Source organism: Balaenoptera borealis (assembly GCF_965194805.1).
Source record: "Balaenoptera borealis genome assembly, chromosome: 1".
In the NCBI taxonomy this organism is placed as follows: Eukaryota; Metazoa; Chordata; class Mammalia; order Artiodactyla; family Balaenopteridae; genus Balaenoptera; species Balaenoptera borealis.
The window spans coordinates 126,149,245-126,170,656 of NC_138860.1; positions in this window are offsets into that span (position 1 = coordinate 126,149,245).

The window sequence follows — 21,412 nt, forward strand, 5'->3', positions numbered from 1 at the left end:
CAATGGCCTGCACAATATTTCACTTTTTACTACAAATGACTCCTGATGATTCTGTAATAAATGGACTTAAGTCTCACATCCTTGTAAAATGTTGCCACCTTGGATATAAATTTTATAATATTATTATAATAAATATAAATTAATGCTGACCATTTGCAGAGCCTGAACACTTAATTAGTTTTGACAATTCTATATTACACCTAGATTATTATCAACATAGAAAAATAAACCATTTCCTGATGTTATAGTTGCCATAGGTACCATATCTAAAAGTTCTTCAGTCACATCTAAATTTCCCTCAGTCCCAAGACAAACAGAGACAACCTGGTGGTATTATTTATATTTGTGTTCTCAGCAGCCACAATTTTAAAGCTCTACAAATACTCCCACATATATCATCAACACACTGAGAAGCAGTATTTCTAGAGAGGTTTACATCTGTAAATGCTTGCTTCTGTTTAGGACACAATTTCTGCTACACTCAGTAGATAATGTTATATAAACTTATCATCTGCAAAAAGTTTTGATACCTGGTCAATTTTTCCAATTAACACACAATTGCATTTTACAGCATCTGCACCTATTTTATTCACATTCCAAAACAAGCCCTACTGAAATGTCAGTTCCTTTATCTGATCATTAGGTTTTTCTTTTTTATCAATTATCTTTACCTTTTATCAGTCACAGCCCTAGGATGGTTTATTTCCTTATGGGCTTCTTAAGTTGTATTCTTTCAAAGCAGACATACTTTGATGTTAAATGTATGGAAAATTTTTCTCTTACATGTACACACACAAAACATTCCCTCTTGCTCCCTCCCATTTTTCCTGACATAGGCAACCTTCTTGGTCTATCTTTTACTTTGCTGCTGGTGCTGGAGATAAGGATACGAGAAATATTCCACTTCTCTCTTAATAAATGGTAACTGACACTCAGTCTCAACATCAGGGAGACCATATGAAGAGCAACTCCAGTACTCACCTCCAGTCAATAACTGCGGTGTGAAAATGTGGGTCCGTTATTGTGAAATATCTTGATGTTCCAAGAGGTACCAGAAATACACACTTGGGATTTTTTAAAAACTCATAATTTTTAATGTTGGCAAATAATTCACTTTTTTTCTAACACTAAATAGCTCAGATAAAACACTGGCCAGGTGTGGCCTATAGTGGATCCATCTGAGACTCCAATAAATGTTTCAGTGCTTCTGTTGTTGATGTTACCTTATCAAATACAAAGGTAATTTAAGATACTTAAAAAGCTCCCAAGGAAACAGAGGATTCTGGTAGCAAGTAATTAATACTGGGTTCCAAAACTCTGCAGAAAAAATACCTGTACTCCTAGTTAAACAACAAAACCACACATTTCTGGTCCAAGGTCAATGCAAGTTCTCTTGGGGCAGTATTGAAATGGAAAGATAAATGGAGTCAAGTTACATTTTTCCCTTCAATCTTTACACACAATGAGGCTACCATTCTTCTCCTTTTCCTCTCCCTTCTCTGCTTTATCAAATCTGAAAGGGTCAAGCCATTCTACGGCTTCCCAATATTAAAAGTACCAGAATGTTTGAAATCTCAGATAAATACAAAAAAAAATCCATAATGCAATTAATTCTTATTAAAAGAAGCCAGAATTTCTTGAAGAAATCACTGATTCCAAGTCTAGGACAGGAAATGTATAAGAAGAATCCAGAATATCTTGACATACCAGACAGCAAGGAGGCTATCAACAGGACCCAAGAGCCAACTGGAAGAGGATACCACTGGTCAATGATGGGGCAATATAAGCTTTGCTAAAGAAAAGAATTGTGATGGGTTGAAACCCATCAAATATGTTTAAACCCATGAGTCCATTATATTTTTAAAATTCAAAAGATGATAGAGAACAAATTTATTATCTTAAATAATTGTTTAAAAGGAGAAGGGAGATCCAACCTTGATAGGGGATCAAAGACTTTATCCTGCCTTTTTTATATAAATTGAAACAATGGGCAACCAAGTAGTTGAAGAAATAAAGCATTTCTTTGTAAAAGTATTCCAATTATGAGATGAAAAAGAAATTATAGAATTAGAATATCTCCATTGAATTAACAAATTAAGGCTTTGAGTATTAACAGTTTCTAACATCAAGGAAAATCAAAACGTAATGACAATCCACGCACAATATACTTCCCAATGAAAGAAGACAGCACAACAAACAACCTGATTTTTTAAATGGGCAGAAGATCTGAATAGATATTTCTCCAAAGAAGACATACAGATGGCCAACAGGTACATGAAAAGATGCTTAACATCATTAATCATCAGGGAAATGCAAATCAAACCCACAATGAGATATCACCTCACACCTGTTAGAAGGGCTATTATCAAAAAGACAATAAATAACAAGAGTTGGCAAGAATGTGGAGAATAGGGAAACTCATGCACTGTTGGTGGGAATGTAAATTGGTGCAGCCACTATTGAAAACAGTAGGGAGGTTCCTGAAAAACATTTAAAATAGAACTAACATGTGATCCAGCAATTCCACTTCTGGGTATTTACCTGAAGAAAATGAAAACTCTAACTTGAAAAGATATATGCAACCCCATGTTCACTGCAGTATTATTATTTACAATAACCAAGATATGTAAACCACCGAAGTGTCCATTGATGGATGAATGGATAAATAAATTGTGGTAAAGATATATATGTAAAATTTTATATATATATATATATGTATATATACAGACACACAATGGAATATTGTTCAGCCATAAAAAAAGAATGAAATCTTGCCATTTACAGCAACATGGATGGACCTCAAGGGCATTATGTTAATTAAAGATCAGACCAAGAAAGACATATAGTGTATGATCTCATTTATAAGTAGAACCAAAAAACAAAAACAAACAAAAAACAATCACATATACATGGATCAATGGAACACAATAGAGAGCCCAAAAATAAACCCACACACCTACTGTCAATTAATTTTCGACAAAGGAGCCAAGAATACACAATGGAGAAAAGACAGTCTCTTCAACAAGTGGGTTGGGAAATTCGGGCAGCTGCATGTGAATCAATGAAGTTAGAACACACCCTCATGCCATACAAAAAAATAAACTCAAAATGGCTTAAAGACTTAAATATAAGACATGAAACTGTAAAACTCCTAGAAGAGAACATAGGCAAAATATTCTCTAACATAAATCCTACCAATGTTTTCTTAGGTCAGTCTCCCAAGGCAATAGAAATAAAAGCAAAAATAAACAAATGGGACCTAATCAAACTTACAAGCTTTTGTACAGCAAAGGAAACCATAAACAAAAGAAAAAGACAGCCTACAGATGGAGAGAAAATATTTGCAAATGATGCAACCAACAAGGGATTAATTTCCAAAATATACAAACAGCTCATACAACTCAATAACAAAAAAAAAAACAACCCAATCAAACAATGGGCAGAAGACCAAAATAGACATTTCTCCAAAGAAGAAGTACAGATGGCCAACAGGCACATGAAAATGTGTTCAACATCGTTAATTATTAGAGAAATACAAATCAAAATTACAAGGTGGTAACCTCAATCAGTCAGAATGGTCATCATTAAAAAGTCTACAAATAACAAATGCTGGAGACAGTGTGGAGAAAAGGGAACCCACCTACACTCTTAGTGGGAATGTAAATTGGTACAGCCACTATGGAAATCAGTATGGAGATTCCTCAAAAAACTAAAAATAGGGGACTAAGTCCAAAGCAGAACCCCAGGAACTGTGCAAACAAAGAAGAGAAAGGGAAATTTCCCCCAGCAGCCTCAGGAGCAGCATATTAAATCTCCACAATCAACTTGATGTATCCTGCATCTCTGGAATACCTGAATAGACAACAAATCATTCCAAAATTGAGACGGTGGACTTGGGGTTTGCTTTTTGCATCTAATTTGTTTCTGGTTTATGTTTCTCTTATTTTTGTATTTAGAGTTTATTATCATTGGTAGATTTGTTTATTGATTTAGTTGCTCTCTTCCTTTTATTTTATATATATAGTTTTTTTTTTTTTTTTGCTTTTTCTCTTTATGTGAGTGTGTATGTGTATGCTTCTATGCGATTTTGTCTGTATAGCTTTGTTTTTACCATTTGTAATAGGGTTCTGTCTGTCCTTTTTTTTTTTATTTTATTATACATTTTGGCACTTGTTATCATTGGTGGATTTGTTTTTTGGTTTGGTTGCTCTCTTTGTTCTCTCTTTCTTTGTTTTTTTCTTTATTTTTATTACTTTTTAATTTTTTATTTTTAATAATTTCCTTTATTTTTTATTTTAATAACTTTATTTCATTTTACTTTATTTTATTTTCTTCCTTCCTTCCTTCCTTCCTTCCTTCCTTTCTTTTTTTCTCCCTTTTCTTCTGAGCTGTGTGCCTGACAGGGTCTTACTGCCCCAGCCATGTGTCAGGACTCTGCCTCTGAGGTGGGAGAGCCGAGTTCAGGATATTGGTCCACCAGAGACGTCCTGGCTCCACGTAATATCAAACAGCAAAAGCTCTCCCAGAGATCTCCATCTCAACACTAAGACACAGCTTCACTCAACGACCAGCAAGCTGCAGTGCTGGACACCTATGCCAAACAACTAGCAAGACAGGAACACAACCCTACCCATTAGCAGAGATGCTGCCTAAAATCATAATAAGGTCACAGGCACCTCAAAACACAGGACCGGACGTGGTCCTGCCCACCAGAAAGACAAGATCAGCCTAATCCACCAGAACACAGGCACCAGTCCCCTCCACCAGGAAGCCTACACAACCCACTGAACCAACCTTAGCCACTGGGGGCAGACACCAAAAACAATGGGAACTATGAACCTGCAGCCTGTGAAATGGAGATCCCAAACACAGTAAGTTAAGCAAAATGAGGAGAGAGAGAAACCCACAGCATATGAAGGAGCAAGGTAAAAACCCATCAGACCAAACAAATGAAGAGGAAATAGGCATTCTACCTGAAAAAGAATTCAAGGTAATGATAGTAAAGATGACCCAAATTTTGGAAAAAGAATGGAGAAAATACAAGAAACGTTTAACAAGGACCTAGAAGAACTAAAGAGCAAACAAACAATGATGAACAACACAATAAATGAAATTAAAAATTCTCCAGAAGGAATCAATAGCAGAATAACTGAGGCAGAAAAACAGATAAGTGGCCGGGAAGATAAAATAGTGGAAATAACTACTGCAGAGCTAAATAAAGAAAAAAGAATGAAAAGAATGAAAAGAATTGAGGACAGTCTCAGAGAACTCTGGGACAACATTAAATGCACCAACATTCGAATTATAGGGGTCTCAGAAGAAGAAGAGAAAAAGAAAGGGACTGAGAAAATATTTGAAGAGATTATAGTTGAAAACTTTCCTAATATGGGTAAGGAAATAGTCAATCAATTCCACACAGCACAGAGAGTCACATACAGGATAAATCCAAGGAGAAACATGCCAAGACACATATTTATCAAACTACCAAAAATTAACTACAAAAAAAAATATTAAAAGCAGCAAGAGAAAAACAACAAATAACATACAAGGGAATCCCCATAAGGTTAACAGCTGATCTTTCAGCAGAAACTCTGCAAGCCAGAAGGGAGTGGCAGGACATATTTAAAGTGATGAAAGGGGAAAACCTACAACCAAAATTACTCTACACAGCAAGGATCTCATTCAGATTCAATGGAGAAAGTAAAAGCTTTACAAACAAACAAAAGCTAAGAGAATTCAGCACCACCAAACCAGCTTTACAACAAATGCTAAAGGAACTTCTCTAGGCAGGAAAACAAGGGAAGGAAAAGACCTATAATAACAAACCCAAAACAATGAAGAAAATGGTAATAGGAACATACATATTGATAATTACCTTAAATGTAAATGGATTAAATGCTCCAACCAAAAGACATAGACTGACTGAATGGATACAAAAACAAGACAGATACATATGCTGCCTACAAGAGATCCACTTCAGACCTAGAGACACATACAGACTAAAAGCAAGGGGATGGAAAAAGATATTCCATGCAAATGGAAATCAAAAGAAAGCTGGAGTGACAATTCTCATATCAGACACAATAGACCTTAAAATAAAGACTATTACAAGAGACAAAGAAGGACACTGCATAAAGATCAAGGGATCAATCCAAGAAGATATAAAAACTGTAAATAGTTATGCACCCAACATGGGAGCACATCAATACATAAGGCAAATGCTAAAAGCCATCAAAGGGGAAATCGACAGTAACACAATCATAGTAGGGGACTTTAACACCCCACTTTCACCAAGGGAAAGATCATCCAAATGAAAATAAATAAGGAAACACAAGCTTTAAATGATGCATTAAACAAGATTGACTTAATTGATATTTATAGGACATTACATCCAATAGCAACAGAATACATTTTCTGCTCAAGTGCTCAAGGAATATTCACCAGGATAGATCATGTCTTGGGACACAAATCAAGCCTTGGTAAATTTAAGAAAATTGAAATCGTATCAAGTATATTTTCCGCACACAATGCTATGAGTCTAGATATCAATTACAGAAAAAAATATGGAAAAATCCAAACACATGGTTGCTAAACAGTACACTACTAAATACCCAAGAGATCACTGAAGAAATCAAAGAAGAAATCAAAAAATACTTAGAAATGAAAGACAATGAAAACACGATGACCCAAAACCTAGGGGATGCAGCAAAAGCAGTTCTAAGAGGGAAGTTTAGACCTATAAAAGCGTACCTCAAGAAACAAGAAACATCTCAAATAAACAACCTAACCTTACACGTAAAGCAATTAGAGAAAGAAGAACAAAAAAAAGCCAAAAGTTAGCAGAAGGAAAGAAATCATAAAGATCACATGAGAAATAAATGCAAATGAAATGAAGGAAACAATAGCAAAGATCAATAAAACTAAAAGCTGGTCCTTTGAGAAGATAAACATAATTGATAAACCATTAGCCAGATTCATCAAGAAAAAAAGGGAGAAGACTCAAATCAATAGAATTAGAAATGAAAAAGAAGAAGAAACAACTGACACTGCAGAAATACAAAGGATCATGAGAGACTACTACAAGCAACTATATGCCAATACAATGGACAACCTGGAAGAAATGGACAAATTCTTAGAAAAGCACAACTTTCCAATACAGAAACAGGAAGAAATAGGAAATATAAGCAGACCAATCACAAGCACTGAAATGGAGACTGTGATTAAAAATCTTCCAACAAACAGAAGCCCAGGACCAGATGGCTTCACAGGTGAATTCTATCAAATATTTAGAGAAGAGCTAACACCTATCCTTCTCAAACTCTTCCAAAATATAGCAGAGGGAGGAACACTCCCAAACTCATTCTATGAGGCCACTATCACCCTGATACCAAAACCAGACAAAGATGTCACAAAGAAAGAAAACTACAGGCCAATATCACTGATGAACATAGATGTAAAAATCCTCAACAAAATAATAGCAAACAGAATCCAACAGTACATTAAAAGGATCATACACCATGATCAAGTGGAGTTTATCCCAGGTATGCAAGGATTTTCCAGTATATGCAAATCAATCAATGTGATACACCATATTAACAAATTGAAGGAGAAAAACCATATGATCATCTCAATAGATGCAGAAAAAGCTTTTGACAAAATTCAACACCCATTTATGATAAAAACCCTCCAGAAAGTAGGCATAAAGGGAACTTACCTCAACATAATAAAGGTCATATATGACAAACCCACAGCCAACATCGTTCTCAATGGTGAAAAGCTGAAACCATTTCATCTAAGATCAGGAACAAGACAAGGTGGCCCACTCTCACTACTGTTATTCAATATAGTTTTGGAAGTTTTAGCCACAGCAATCAGAGAAGAAAAGGAATCCAAATTGGAAAAGAAGAAGTAAAGCTGTCACTGTTTGCAGATGACATGATACTATACACAGAGAATCCTAAAGATGCTACCAGAAAACTACTAGAGCTAATCAATGAATTTGGTAAAGTAGCAGGATACAAAATTAATGCATGGAAATCTCTTGCATTCCTATATACTAATGATGAAAAATTTGAAAGAGAAATTAAGGAAACACTCCCATTTACCATTTCAAGAAAACGAAAATACCTAGGGTAAACCTACCTAAGGAGACAAAAGACCTGTATGCAGAAAACTATAAGACACTGATGAAAGAAATTGAAGATGATACAAACAGATGGAGAGATATACCATGTTCTTGGATTGGAAGAATCAACATTGTGAAAATAACTATACTACCCAAAGCAATCTACAGAGTCAATGCAATCCCTATCAAACCACCAATGGCATTTTTCACAGAACTAGAACAAAAACTTTCACAATTTGTTTGGAAACACAAAAGACCCCACATAGCTAAAGCAATCTTTAGAAAGCAAAACGGAGCTGGAGGAATCAGGCTCCTGGACTTCAGACTATACTAGAAAGCTACAGTAATCAAGACAGTATGGTACTGGCACAAAAACAGGAATATAAATCAATGGATCCAGATAGAAAGCCCAGAGATAATCCCACGCACCTATGGTTAACTTATTTTTGATAAAGGAGTCAGGAATATACAATGGAGAAAAGACAGCCTCTTCAATAAGTGGTGCTGGGAAAGCTGGACAGCTACATGTAAAAGAATGAAATTAGAACACTCCCTAATACCATACACAAAAATAAACTCAAAATGGATTAAAGACCTAAATATAAGGCCAGACACTATCAAACTCTTAGAGGAAAACATAGGCAGAACACTCTATGACATAAATCACAGCAAGATCCTTTATGACCCACCTCCTAGAGAAATGGAAATAAAAACAAAAATAAGCAAATGGGACCTATTGAAACTTAAAAACTTTTGCACAGCAAAGGAAACCATAAACAAGATGAAAAGACAACCCTCAGAATGGGAGAAAATATTTGCAAATGAAGCAACTGACAAAGGATTAACTTCCAAAATTTACAAGCAGCTTTTGCAACTCAATATCAAAAAAAAAACAAACAACCCAATCCAAAAGTGGGCAGAAGACCTAAATAGACATTTCTCCAAAGAAGATATACAGATTGTCAACAAACACATGAAAGAATGCTCAACATCACTAATCATTAGAGAAATGCAAATCAAAACTACAATGAGGTATCACCTCACATCGGTCAGAATGGGCATCATCAAAAAATCTACAAACAATAAATGCTGGAGAGGGTGTGGAGAAAAGGGAACCCTCTTGCCCTGTTGGTGGGAATGTAAATTGTTACAGCCACTATGGAGAACAGTACTGAGGTTCCTTCAAAAACTAAAAATAGAACTACCATATGATAGCAATCCCACTACTGGGCATATACCCTGAGAGAACCATAAATCAAAAAGAGTCATGTACCACAATGTTCATTGCAGCACTATTTACAATAGCCAGGACATGGAAGCAACCTAAATGTCCATTGACATATGAATGGATAAAGAAGATGTGGCACATATATACAATGGAATATATCTCAGCCATAAAAAGAAAGGAAATTTGAGTTATTTGTAATGAGGTGGATGGACCTAGAGTCTGTCATACAGAGTGAAGTAAGTCAGAAAGAGAAAAACAAATACCGTATGCTAACACATATATATGGAATCTAAAAAGAAAAAAAAAAAAAGTGGTTCTGAAGAACCTAGGGGCAGGATAGGAATATAGACACAGACATAGATAATGGACTTGGGGACACAGGGAGGGGGAAGGGTAAGCTGGGACGAAGTGAGAGATTGGCATGGACTTATAAATACTACCGAATGTAAAATAGATAGCTAGCGGGAAGCAGCCACATAGCACAGGGAGATCACCTCGGTGCTTTGTGACCACCTAGAGGGGTGGGATAGGGAGGGTCGGAGGGAGTCGCAAGAGGGAAGAGATATGGGGATATATGTATATGTATAGCTGATTCACTTTGTTATAAAGCAGAAACTAACACACCATTATAAAGCAATTATACTCCAACAAAAATGTTAAAAAATAAAAATAAAAAAATTGATATAAAAACTAAAACTATACTTTCCATATGATCCAGCAATCCACTCCTTAGCATATTTCCAGACAAAACTATAATTCAAAAAGACACATGCACCCCTATGTTCATAGCAATACTATTCACAATAGTCAAGACATGGAAACAACCTAAATGCCCATCGACAGATGAATGGATAAGGAAGATGTGGTACATATATACAATGGAGTACAGCTCAGCCATAAAAAAGAATGAAATAATGCCATTTGCAGCAACATGGATGGACCTAGATATTATCATACTAAGTGAAGTAAGTCAGAAAGAGAAAGACAAATACCATATGATATGAGTTATATGTGGAATCTAAAATATGACGCAAATGAACTTATCTACAAAACAGACTCACAGATATAGAGAACAGACTTGTGGTTACCAAAGGGGAGAGGGGAGGGAGGGGATGGATTGGGAGTTTGGGATTAGCAGATGCAAACTATTAAACATAAAATGGATAAAAATCAAGGTCCTACTGTATAGCACAGGGAACTATATTCAATATCCTGTGATAGACCATAATGGAAAAGAATATTAAAAGGAATGTATATATATATATGTATAATGGAATCAATTTGCTGTACAGCAGAAATTAACACAACATTATAAATCAACTATACTTGAATAAAATAATTAAAAAAAAAAACTCATAGATAACAGAGAACAGATTGGTGGTTGCCTGAGGCAGGGGTGGAGGGTGAAAGAAGAGTTAAGGGAGTCAAAAGTTACAAACTTCCAGTTATAAAAAATAAGTCATGGGGATGTAATATACAGCATGGTGGCTAATAATATTGTACTGCATATTTGAAAATTGCTAAGATAGTAAATCTTAAAAGTTCTCATCACAAGGGACTTCCCTGGTGGTCCAGTGGCTCAGAGTTCGTGCTCCCAATGCAGGGATAGGTGTGATATTAAAAGAATATGCTCAAGGACAGGAATAAAGACAGAGACGTAGAGAATGAACTTGAGGACACAGGGAGGGGGAAAGGTAAGCTGGGACAAAGTGAGAGAGTGGCATGGACATATATACACTACCAAACATAAAATAGATAGCTAGTGGGAAGCAGCCGCATAGCACAGGGAGATCAGCTTGGTGCTTTGCGTCCACCTAGAGGGGTGGGATAGGGATGGTGGGAGGGAGACTCAAGAGGGAGGGTATATGGGGATATACATGTGCATATAGTTGATTCACTTTGTTATACAGCAGAAACTAACACAACATTGTAAAAAAATTATACTCCAATAAAGATGTTAAAAAAATAATTACTGTAAGTAGCAAACCCCTTTTGGAAGAAAGTAGCTACAGGCATTTACCTGGTCGTATCTGCAGACTCCCTCTAGATGCACAGCTATATTTTCTCAGGCTTGTGCCAAAGACTCAGTGGTGGGTGGAGTAGGAGAATGAGTCACCACCAGGATAGTCATCCAAAGAAAATTCTGTGCCAAGAGTGAGCAAACCATCGACTGGGAAGTGATGCAGAAGGTCCAAGAGCCAAAAGAGTTTAATTGAGCTAGGACTCAAACTGGAACAGTCAAGCAGACAGAAAGCCAGAGAAATGGAGTCTAGGTCAAAACCAAGCAGTCAGAGATGAGATCAAGATCCAAAAACTTAAGGACAATATAGAAAGTGAACTTAACACAACCCAGCAGAATCCTGCCAAACAATACTAAGGTACCCCTAGTACCTTAATTGAAAATCTAAAAAGTATTGTTATACAATGCAGCTTTTATTTGAACACTAAAAGTAGCCCTAAATTTTTTACAAGCATGGCTAACGGAAAAGAATTCTTCTTCTTGTAGAGATTTTTTAAAAGACAAAATTAACGTAGTAGTGGTAGTTGAAAACAAAACCTTGAAGATCAGTTTTTGTCATAGAATGAAGAATTACCCTCTGTTCTATGGTGTTCTATAAATCAATGGAGAAAAAAATACTGTTTAATATTAAATAATGCCGATAACAATGAAATTCAAAATAGTCACTTTTCTTTGAGAAAGTAAGGTTGGTTTGCTTCTTTGTTTTAATTCCCCAGTGTCAGCACTGTGACTCAAATTCAGTGGACCCCTCAATACACATTTGACAAGTAAATGAAGGACAGTTTTGTGTGTCTGGTCCATGAAGCTTTCCTTTGTCCTCATTCCTCAGTGAAATTATAATCCCTTTCTAATCTGAAATTTCTTCAAAACTATATCAAAAGTGAATTTTTTTCACTCTGAAATTTCTGTATAAAACTAACCAGGGCAGAAAGATTGGATTCCATGAAATTTGTTTCTAAAATGGCTCAGTAGAAAAAGTAATGTTTCATAGGGATGTGCTTTAAGCTTCAATCTTTAGCAATGATTCATTCCAGTTTCAGAACATACACCTGCAATGTGGGCATCTGGACAGAAATTGCTGCTTCAGAACCTGTCACTCTATTTATTGCTCCTTACTCTAGACTCAACAAGAGTTGGAATTACTGGTACAAATAACTATTACATGGGACTACAGTAATTAGAAAGCTGTTGGTTTGTAATTGATAGTTCATTTCAGTTCTTTCATAGTCAGTGAACACATAAAATGAAAATGATTTCACATTTGACAGGTTAGGTTGTTTCTTGTTAATAGAGTGTAATAACACAGGAGGGCAATATTTGGATAAACTAAGAGGTATATGAGGGGCCTGCATTTGTTCGTTAATACATTTTATAACAAATGTAGATCTTGCAGGAAAAACTACTCTGCAGTGAAAACAAATTATTGGTTAGAGGTACTTGTTTCAAGAAGCCAGCGACTGTCAGATTGAATTTCTACTCTTTCAATCTGCTTTTCTGCAGATCTTCCTAAAACCTCATTCTTTAAAAAAAAAAATTACTCAACTCAGTGAGAAGAAAAATGTTTCACTGTGGGGAGTTTAGACCTGGAAAGAAATAGAAAACAGCTTATTTTCATGGCAGGCCTTTGTTTATATGTTTAAGAAACAAATTCTTAGAATATTCGTGAAGAAACACATTACTCTTAGACATCAATCAGAAATCAACATGTCAGAAACTGTCACTTCCTGCCAAGACGGAGTAACAGGGACCAGTTTACCCTTCCACCTTAAACAACTAGAAGATCAAACAAAATATATGGGAAAAAATGATTTTCAGCATGAGACTTGATCCCTGGGAAAAGAGAAACAGATGAGATAGGTCCTAGAAGAAGTTCCAGGCTGCAGCACAGAGCATGTGTGACCCAGACAGAGATCAATGGTATCACTGGATTGAGGAGACAGAGATTAAAATACAGGGAGGCCAAGGAAGCTAGAATGTGTAGGAGAAGCTCCCCAAAGACAAGAGAGCTGCAAAGAGAGAATGCAGAGGGGCCTATTCCAATCTGGACAATTACAATGTGACTATTTCAGCATGCATGAAATGAAACTGCCCCAGGCCAGGCGAAGAACTAATAGACCAAACAATTCCTTGAACTCACACAGGGCTGGGAATATTTTGTGTTCCCACCAGCCAGAATGGAAAGATGTCCTAATAGGCAAGGTATTGTGTAAAGCCTTCAGAAAGGTATCACCTCAGTAGTGAAACTAAATTAGCCCTAGACTAGATACAGCTTTTGGTCTGCCCTAGTAATGCTTAAAAGCAAGCCTCAAAAAGATCACACTTACTTTAAGTAACTTAGCTTCATACCAGAGCAAAGTGTGACACCACTGAAAGGAATATAACCAAAGCTAACACCCAATGACATAAAACTCCCAAAGTCTGGCACCCAATCAAAAAATGCCAGTAATACGTTTACCAGAGAGAAAGGGGGCTGGGGTGAAGGGGATCAACTGTACAGTGACGAATGGTAACTCGACTTTTGAGGGTGATCACCTTGTAGTGTATACAGATGTCGAATTACAATGTTGTACACCTGAAACTTGCATAATAAAAAAAATAGTACTATATGACACACAGAAGAAAACTCAAACAATAGAAACAGATCCAGAAATTATAGAGATGATGGGATTAGCAGAAAAGGACATTAAAATAATTACATAACGACACTTCTCATATCTCTTTCTTCGGGGTCCTCAAATTGTTTCACACCTTCTCATTCTCCAGTTGCCCCAAAGCTCTCCCTCATCACCTCCTAGCCCACATGGTCTATCTGTCTCTTCTCCCCACACCCCCCACCCCCAATTTACCCCTCCCTGCCAATTCTCTGGTTCTAAATCACAAAAATCTAAGAACAAGTCAACACTAGACTGGGGAATACAGAGGGCTGGGGCAGGGCAGTGAGTCTGGAAACATTCTCATACTTATGATTTTGGCCTCTCTGTTCATACAGATCCAAATGGAGACAGTGAGTGTTTTTCTGAGGTCAAGTGAGGTTTACTATTTTCTCTCGCAGTCCAGTCAGCACTCTGTGGCCTTAGCTTTGCTCAAAGATCCAGGCAGAAACAGTGGTAAAAAATTGTTTTGGATTTTAATACAATTTAACCCCCAGTGGAAGAGCAGGTATGGTTAAGCCCAAATCAGGGTGGCAGAAATGTTTTCTCAAGTGGGAAAAGGAGGGACTGACAAACCTGCGTTTGGGAAATATCAGCCCTGCCCACCACCCCCATGTTAGCTCCACATGTAGGAGGTAATGTTTTTAGACCCAAGTCAGGCGCTCTTGAGGTCTTCCTGCCTCGGTGGAGCTTAGGCCCATACGCATAAGGCAGGAAGAGTTAGCCTTCAGTTCAAGGTAGCAACTGAAATGTTCTTCTTGTTTCCTATCGGTGCCAAGCCTAGGTGAGATTTTTAATTAGGTAAAAACTGAAAACCTCTCTCTCCCATAAAAGCACCCTTTTCCTTTCTTCTAATAGCTGTATCTTTGTCCCAAGTGTTCATATTCCCACAAGTTCCCATTCTTGTTCCTAGATGGCTGTTGGAATAAACTCCTCTATGATAGGGACAGATAGCAGGTTAATCCCTGTGTAGAGATGGGCCTTTCCCTTCTTCACAAAGCCTTTTTACACACACAGCACTCATCCCCACAACAATTTGTGACATGGACATCATTATTACTATTTTACACTTAAAGAAAAAGGTTCAAGACTATTAAATGAAGAAAGAGCCAGGCTTCAGGGCAGAGCATCCCAGACATGAGTTGGAAAGCTAGCGTTTGCTTTCTGGCCCTGCAGTTACAACCTGTGACAAATCAGTTAAGTACTCTGAGCCTTCTCTTCTGGAGAAGGGAGAAGGTTGTCTACTTCACAGTTTTGTTGCTAGGATTACATTTTTAATTCAGGCAAGAGGCTTGGAAAACATCAGCAAATGTCACTTTGGAGCCCGTTGGAGGTCACAGGTCACAGGGTCAGTAGGGTCCTCAGGGTCCCCTTTCTTGAAGCTGCCTGTGACACAGACAGGCTGGAGCAGAGCTGGGTGGATATGCCCTGGAGCTCTGCTCCTAGTGTGGAGTTCCATCCACCTCTCTCTTTATGGGACAAGCATGAGCTCATCCTTGAGAGGGGAAAAGAACACCTGGGTTCACGCAGCTGGCAGCGTGAGCATAGATGCCAACTGGTTAGGAGTGGGCGGAAACAAGAGCTGCCCCAAACCTGGAAGCCTTGGAGGACCAGGTGCTAAAGGCCCAGCTAATTCAGGTCACACAGCTCTGAATCAGTCTCCAAAGCAACTCAAGGAACTAATTGCACTGCCTGTCTCCACAATAAGATATCGGTAAAGACTCATGCACACTACAGATCATTGATGATTTATACTGACTTTCCTGTTCTACATTTAAAACTGGTCCTTGGGACTAGTCACGAAGCATACAAAATGAGATAAATGGGTGTTTGGAGATAAAAGTCCCAACTTCTGCTCTTGCTGCCCTGGGCTTTAGAAGCTTGATAACATCGGGTTTGTATCCGTTGTTGTTAATCTTTTTGGCTCATTAACCCCTTTGAGAATGAGGCAAGCTATTGACTCTCAAGCCTGGAATAGCACATATATACATATGCTCACCCCAAAATTGCATATAATTCCAAGAGATTCCAGGTAGACCCCAAGTTTCAAATCCTGTGAGATAGTTTACTAGACCCCTTCTATTAGAAGAAAACTGAGTCCCAAAGGAGTCAACTAATTTTCCCAAGGTAGTGAATTGATTAACAGAAATGTGAACCCAGATCCTGTGACTCCAAATGCAATGCTTTTCCTACCGCCCACTCGGGTTTATCCCAGTGCTCCACAAACAACCCAGCCACAGATCGGGCTCTTCTGCCATCTCACCTCCCAGGTGCTTTAGAAAGGTGAGAGTCACCTGTAGGCAATGACTGCATCTGTCACTTTCTGTGGGTACAACCACTCGAATTCCTGGCATTGGTTTACTCATTTACAAATATTTACTAAGCCCCACCTACAGGCCTGGCACTATAGGCTTCAGGGATACAGAGCTGAAGAAATATATATGTGTATCATCACTGCCAGCGTGGAGCTTACGATCCGGTTTGTTACCTCACCTCTGAAAGGCAGCAAACCCCTAAAATGGTAATTTGTTTCTATAGCACTCTGTATATTATAAGAAAAGTTATAAAATTGTCATAACTTTCAACACTTAAATGTGTTTGTGCACATGTATTTTATATGCGTATATTATATATATAGTCAATAAGCTTTGAGCTAGTTCACTGACATATATACGTTACCTTAAAACAGATGTTGTTGGTAATTAATGGTAAAATGTGATTGATAGGTTGGTTAGATATTTTTTTTTAATTCTCAAAAGTAAACTAATTGGCTTGACCTCACTGGAAAATATAATTTAAAAGACATTTTGAACAACTTGTCCTCATGATTCTAGACTTTTTACAAATTTATTATTCAATAACTCTATGATATTATGATCACACGTTACTCGAAAATATTGCTTTTGAGAGTGGTGTGGAAGGAAAATGGCATGCTTGAACGGGGTAATCGCACTCCACTGCCAGTTGGAATCTTTTGGAAATTGAAAAAGCTGTTAGCTCAGTTTCACTTTTAATTGATCAGGACACACTAGGTTGCCACAGCAACCAAAATTCCAGGGACTTAAGACAATACAAGTTTATTCCTTGTTCAAACAGAGTCCATGGCTGGTGCAGAGTACTCTCCAGGGCACCTGGTCCCCATGTGTTGGCTGGGTACTCCTGGCTGCTTCAGTGTAATAGCACCTCCATCTCAACATGTATCTCCACGACTGCCAAAGTGAAGGAAAGAGAGCGTGCACAAACACACCCGACTCGTAAATATATCCCCCCCAGACGGCCCCTTACCTCATGTTTCATTGGCAATAGCAGGCCACATGGCCATACTATTGGGACAGTTCCTTCCCAAGGAACTGTCCCGCCCACGTGGCCAGAGGGAAAAGGTAAGAATCAGATGCCAGTGCACAGAAGTAATATCTACCATGCATAGCTGCAGACGTAATATCAACAACATGATTCCACAAATAGTTTTCAATGTGGAAAGTTTAACTGAAACTATTTTTCTTTGTTTTGCTAAAGTAAGGAAGATAATATATCAGCATTTTTTAAAATTTTAACTTTTAGTAGTATCTCATGTTAAGTGACTGTCCACACATGGAATGTCGTATTTTACCTATTTCTAATGTTTCCATTAGATTAAGTCTAGATTAGAGAAGCCACCACTTCGTATTCATTCTGAAGTAAAACTCACAAATTCACACAGCATGTGCCCAAAGTCAAAATCTAGTGGTCACATGTGTCAATTCTCTGTCTGGTTTCCAAGTCTAATTTCACTCCCACTCACCAGGGATTGGATTAACCTTTGGGGACTGCGTGCCATTCCAGTAAACCAGGGATAATATGCCCATCTCAGGAGGTTAACATGATCAGCAAATTAAATAATAAAGATGAAAATGTTGTTAAATCTCTAAATCAAAATAAAAGTAATGTATTATTTAAAATATGTGTAATTTGAACTATGCATAATTAGACTTGGCAAAAAAAAAAAAACTGCCCTAAATTTATATTCCAAATAACATGTCAGTCAAAATAGTTGATTTAGCTCTTACATCATAATATCCAGAGATATGAAAAAGAGTTTTGGTAGGGTTTTTGATAATGTTAGATTATTGCTTAGTTTCTAATCTTATTATCAACAGGGCATATCCACTCAAGTTCTTAAAAAACCCTAACGAGTATCATTTATGGAATCCCTTCTATGAGATCACTCTCATTTTTGGCTCCCAGAAAAACGCATAAGGTGTTCCAAAGTGAAAAATCACCCAAATTAAACCCATCTGCTGACACTAACATAATAGAGCTTACTTGGATTTTAAAGGAAAAAACAATCAGGGCTTTACATAAATACATCTTATTCTAGAGATGAGAAGGGCATGCGTTCATGTTAACCAAACTGTTTGGCTTTGCATTTAATGTCCACATTATGTGAATTGTCTCGTTACAAAAAATCTCATTTTAAACTAAATATTTATCTAATGTCACTATGTTTAATAATAGATTCAAGCAAAAATGAGAAGGAGAAAGAGAGGAGAAGGGGAAGAAGGAAAAAGGGAGGAGGAGGAAGAAATTAAAACAATTTGAGATGTGGCGAGTAATCAGCCTGATGGATAAACTCCTATTTGAAGTGTATATATGTGTAATCTTATCACCAGATATATGTAGAAATTTCTTTCCCAGGCACTAATATTGAAAATATTCTTATCCTAGTAAGGAACAATGCAACAAGCCAAAAACAAAATCCCAGACCAACAGAAAACATTATAACTATCTGAAATAACTCATTACCAATATTATTTAAGGTAAGAAGGTAATTTTCTTCCATAAAATGCCTTCTCCACCTCTCCCCATTTTGCCCTCTCTGACTGGACAGGACAATGTTCCAGAATAAAGTTTCCTTTCTGGCACAGCCTTTCTTTTTTTTTCAATTGAAATATAGTTGAAGTACAGTATTATGTTAGTTTCAGGTGTACTACATAATTACTTGACATTTGCATACATTATGAAGTGATCACCACAATGTCTAGTAACCATCTGTCCCAATATGAAGTTATTACAATATTATTAACCATATTCCTTATGCTGTACATTACATCCCCGTGACTTATTTATTATATAACTGGAAGTTTGTACCTCTTAATTCCCTTCACCTATTTCCTCACCCTTCAGCCCCCCTCCCCTCTGGCATTCACCCATTTGTTCTTTGTATTATTAGTCTTTTTTTCATTTTGTTTGTTTGTTTTGTTTTGTTTACTTTTTATTTTATATTAGAGTACAGTTGATTAACAAAGTTGTGTTAGCTTCAGGTGTACCACAAAGTGATTCAGTTACGCATATACATGTATCTATTCTTTTTCAAATTCTTTTTCCCAATTAGGCTGTTACAGAATATTGAGCAGAGTTCTCTGTGCTATACAGTAGGTCCTTGTTGGTTATCCATTCTAAATACAGCAGTGTGTACATAGTTAGGGAGTTTGGAATTGACATGTTTTGTTTTTTTTAGACTACACACATGTGAGATCATTCCGTATTTGTCTGACTTATGTTAGCATAATACCCTGTAGATCTATCCATGCTGTCACAAATGGCAAGGTTTAATTTTTTATGGCTATGGAATATTTTTCTGTGTGTGTGTGTACATGTGTGTATCTCACATCTTCTTTATCCATTTATCTATTGATGGACACTTAGGTTGCTTCCCTAACTTGGCTATTGTAAATAATGCTGCAGTGAACATAGGGGTTCAGGAAAATACCCACTTCAGGCAAATACCCATAAGTGAAATTGCTGGATCATATAGTAGTTCTATTTTTAATTTTTTGAGGAAACTTCATACGGTTTTCCATGGCGGCTGCACCAATCTACAATCCCATCAACAGAGCACAGGGGTTCCATTCAATCCACATCCTCACCAACACTTTTTATTTGTTGGGGTTTTTTTGGTTTTGGGGTTTTGGTTTTTTGGGGGGTTTTTTTGTTTGGTTTTTTGTTTCATTTTGTTTTTTGATGATAGCCATTCTGACAGGTATGAGGTGATATCTCATTGTGGTTTTGATTTGCATTTCCCTGATGATTAGTGATGTTGAGCATCTTTTCATGTGTCTGATGGCCTTCTATATGTCTTCTTTGAAAAAAATTGATTCAGGTCCTCTGCCCATTTTTTATTCAGGTTGTTTGGGGGTTTTTTTTGATGTTGGGTTTTATGGGTTCTTTATATATTTTGGATATTAACCCCTTATTGAATATATCATTTATAAATATCTTCTCCCATTCAGTAGGCTAACTTTAAGTTTTGTTGATTGTTTCTTTTGCCGTGCAAAGCTTCTTAGTCCCATTTGTTTATTTTTGCTTTTGTTTCCCTTGCCTGAGGAGACATATCCAAAAAATATATTGCTAAGACCAATGTCAAACAGTATACTGACTATGTTTTCCTTCTTCTTTCTCTTTTTTGTATGTGTATCTATTATAGGTTTTTGGTTTGTGGTTACCAGGACATTCATATATAACAACATATAAATACATGTGATTATTCTAAGCTGATGATCTCTTAAGTTTGAACACATTCTAACAACCCAGCATTTTTACTCACCCCACCATGTTTAACGTTTTTGACATCATATTTTACATCTTTTTGCTTTGTGTTTCCTTTAACTTCTTATTATTGATATAGATGATTTTACTACTTTTGTCTTTTAACCTTTCGACCAGCTTTATAAGTGGTTGATTTACTACCTTTACTGAATATTTGCCTTTACCAATGAGATTTTTCCTTTCATAATTTTCATATTTCTAGTTGTGTCCTTTTCTTCTCTGCTTAGAGAAGTCCCTTTAACATTTCTTGTAAAACCAGTTTAGTGGTGCTGAACTCTTTTAGCTTTCACTTATCTGTAAAACCTTTTCTCTCTCCCTTAAATCTGAATGATGGCCTTGCTGATTAGAGTATTTTTGATTGTAGGTTCTTTCATTACTTTGAATGTGTCTACCATTCTGGCCTGCAAACCTTCTGTTGAAAGTAAGCTGATGGTCTTATGGATATTCCCTTGTACATTGCTTGTTTCTTTTCTCTTGCTGCTTTTAAGAATCTCTCTTATTTTTGTCATTTTAATTATAATGTGTCTTGGTGGGAATTTCTTTGGGTTGATCCTGTTTGGGACTCTTAGTGTTTCCTGGACCTGGATGTCTGTTTCCTTTCCGAGGTTAGGAAAGTTTTCAGCTATTATTTCTTCAAATAAGTTCTCTGCCCCTTTCTCTCTCTCTCTTCTCCTTCTGGGATGTCTACAATGCAAATGGGAGTACACTTGATGTTATCTCAGAAGTCTCAAACTATCTTCATTTCTTTTCATTCTTTTTTCTTTTACTGTTCAGCTTGGATGGTTTCTATTATTTTGTCTTCC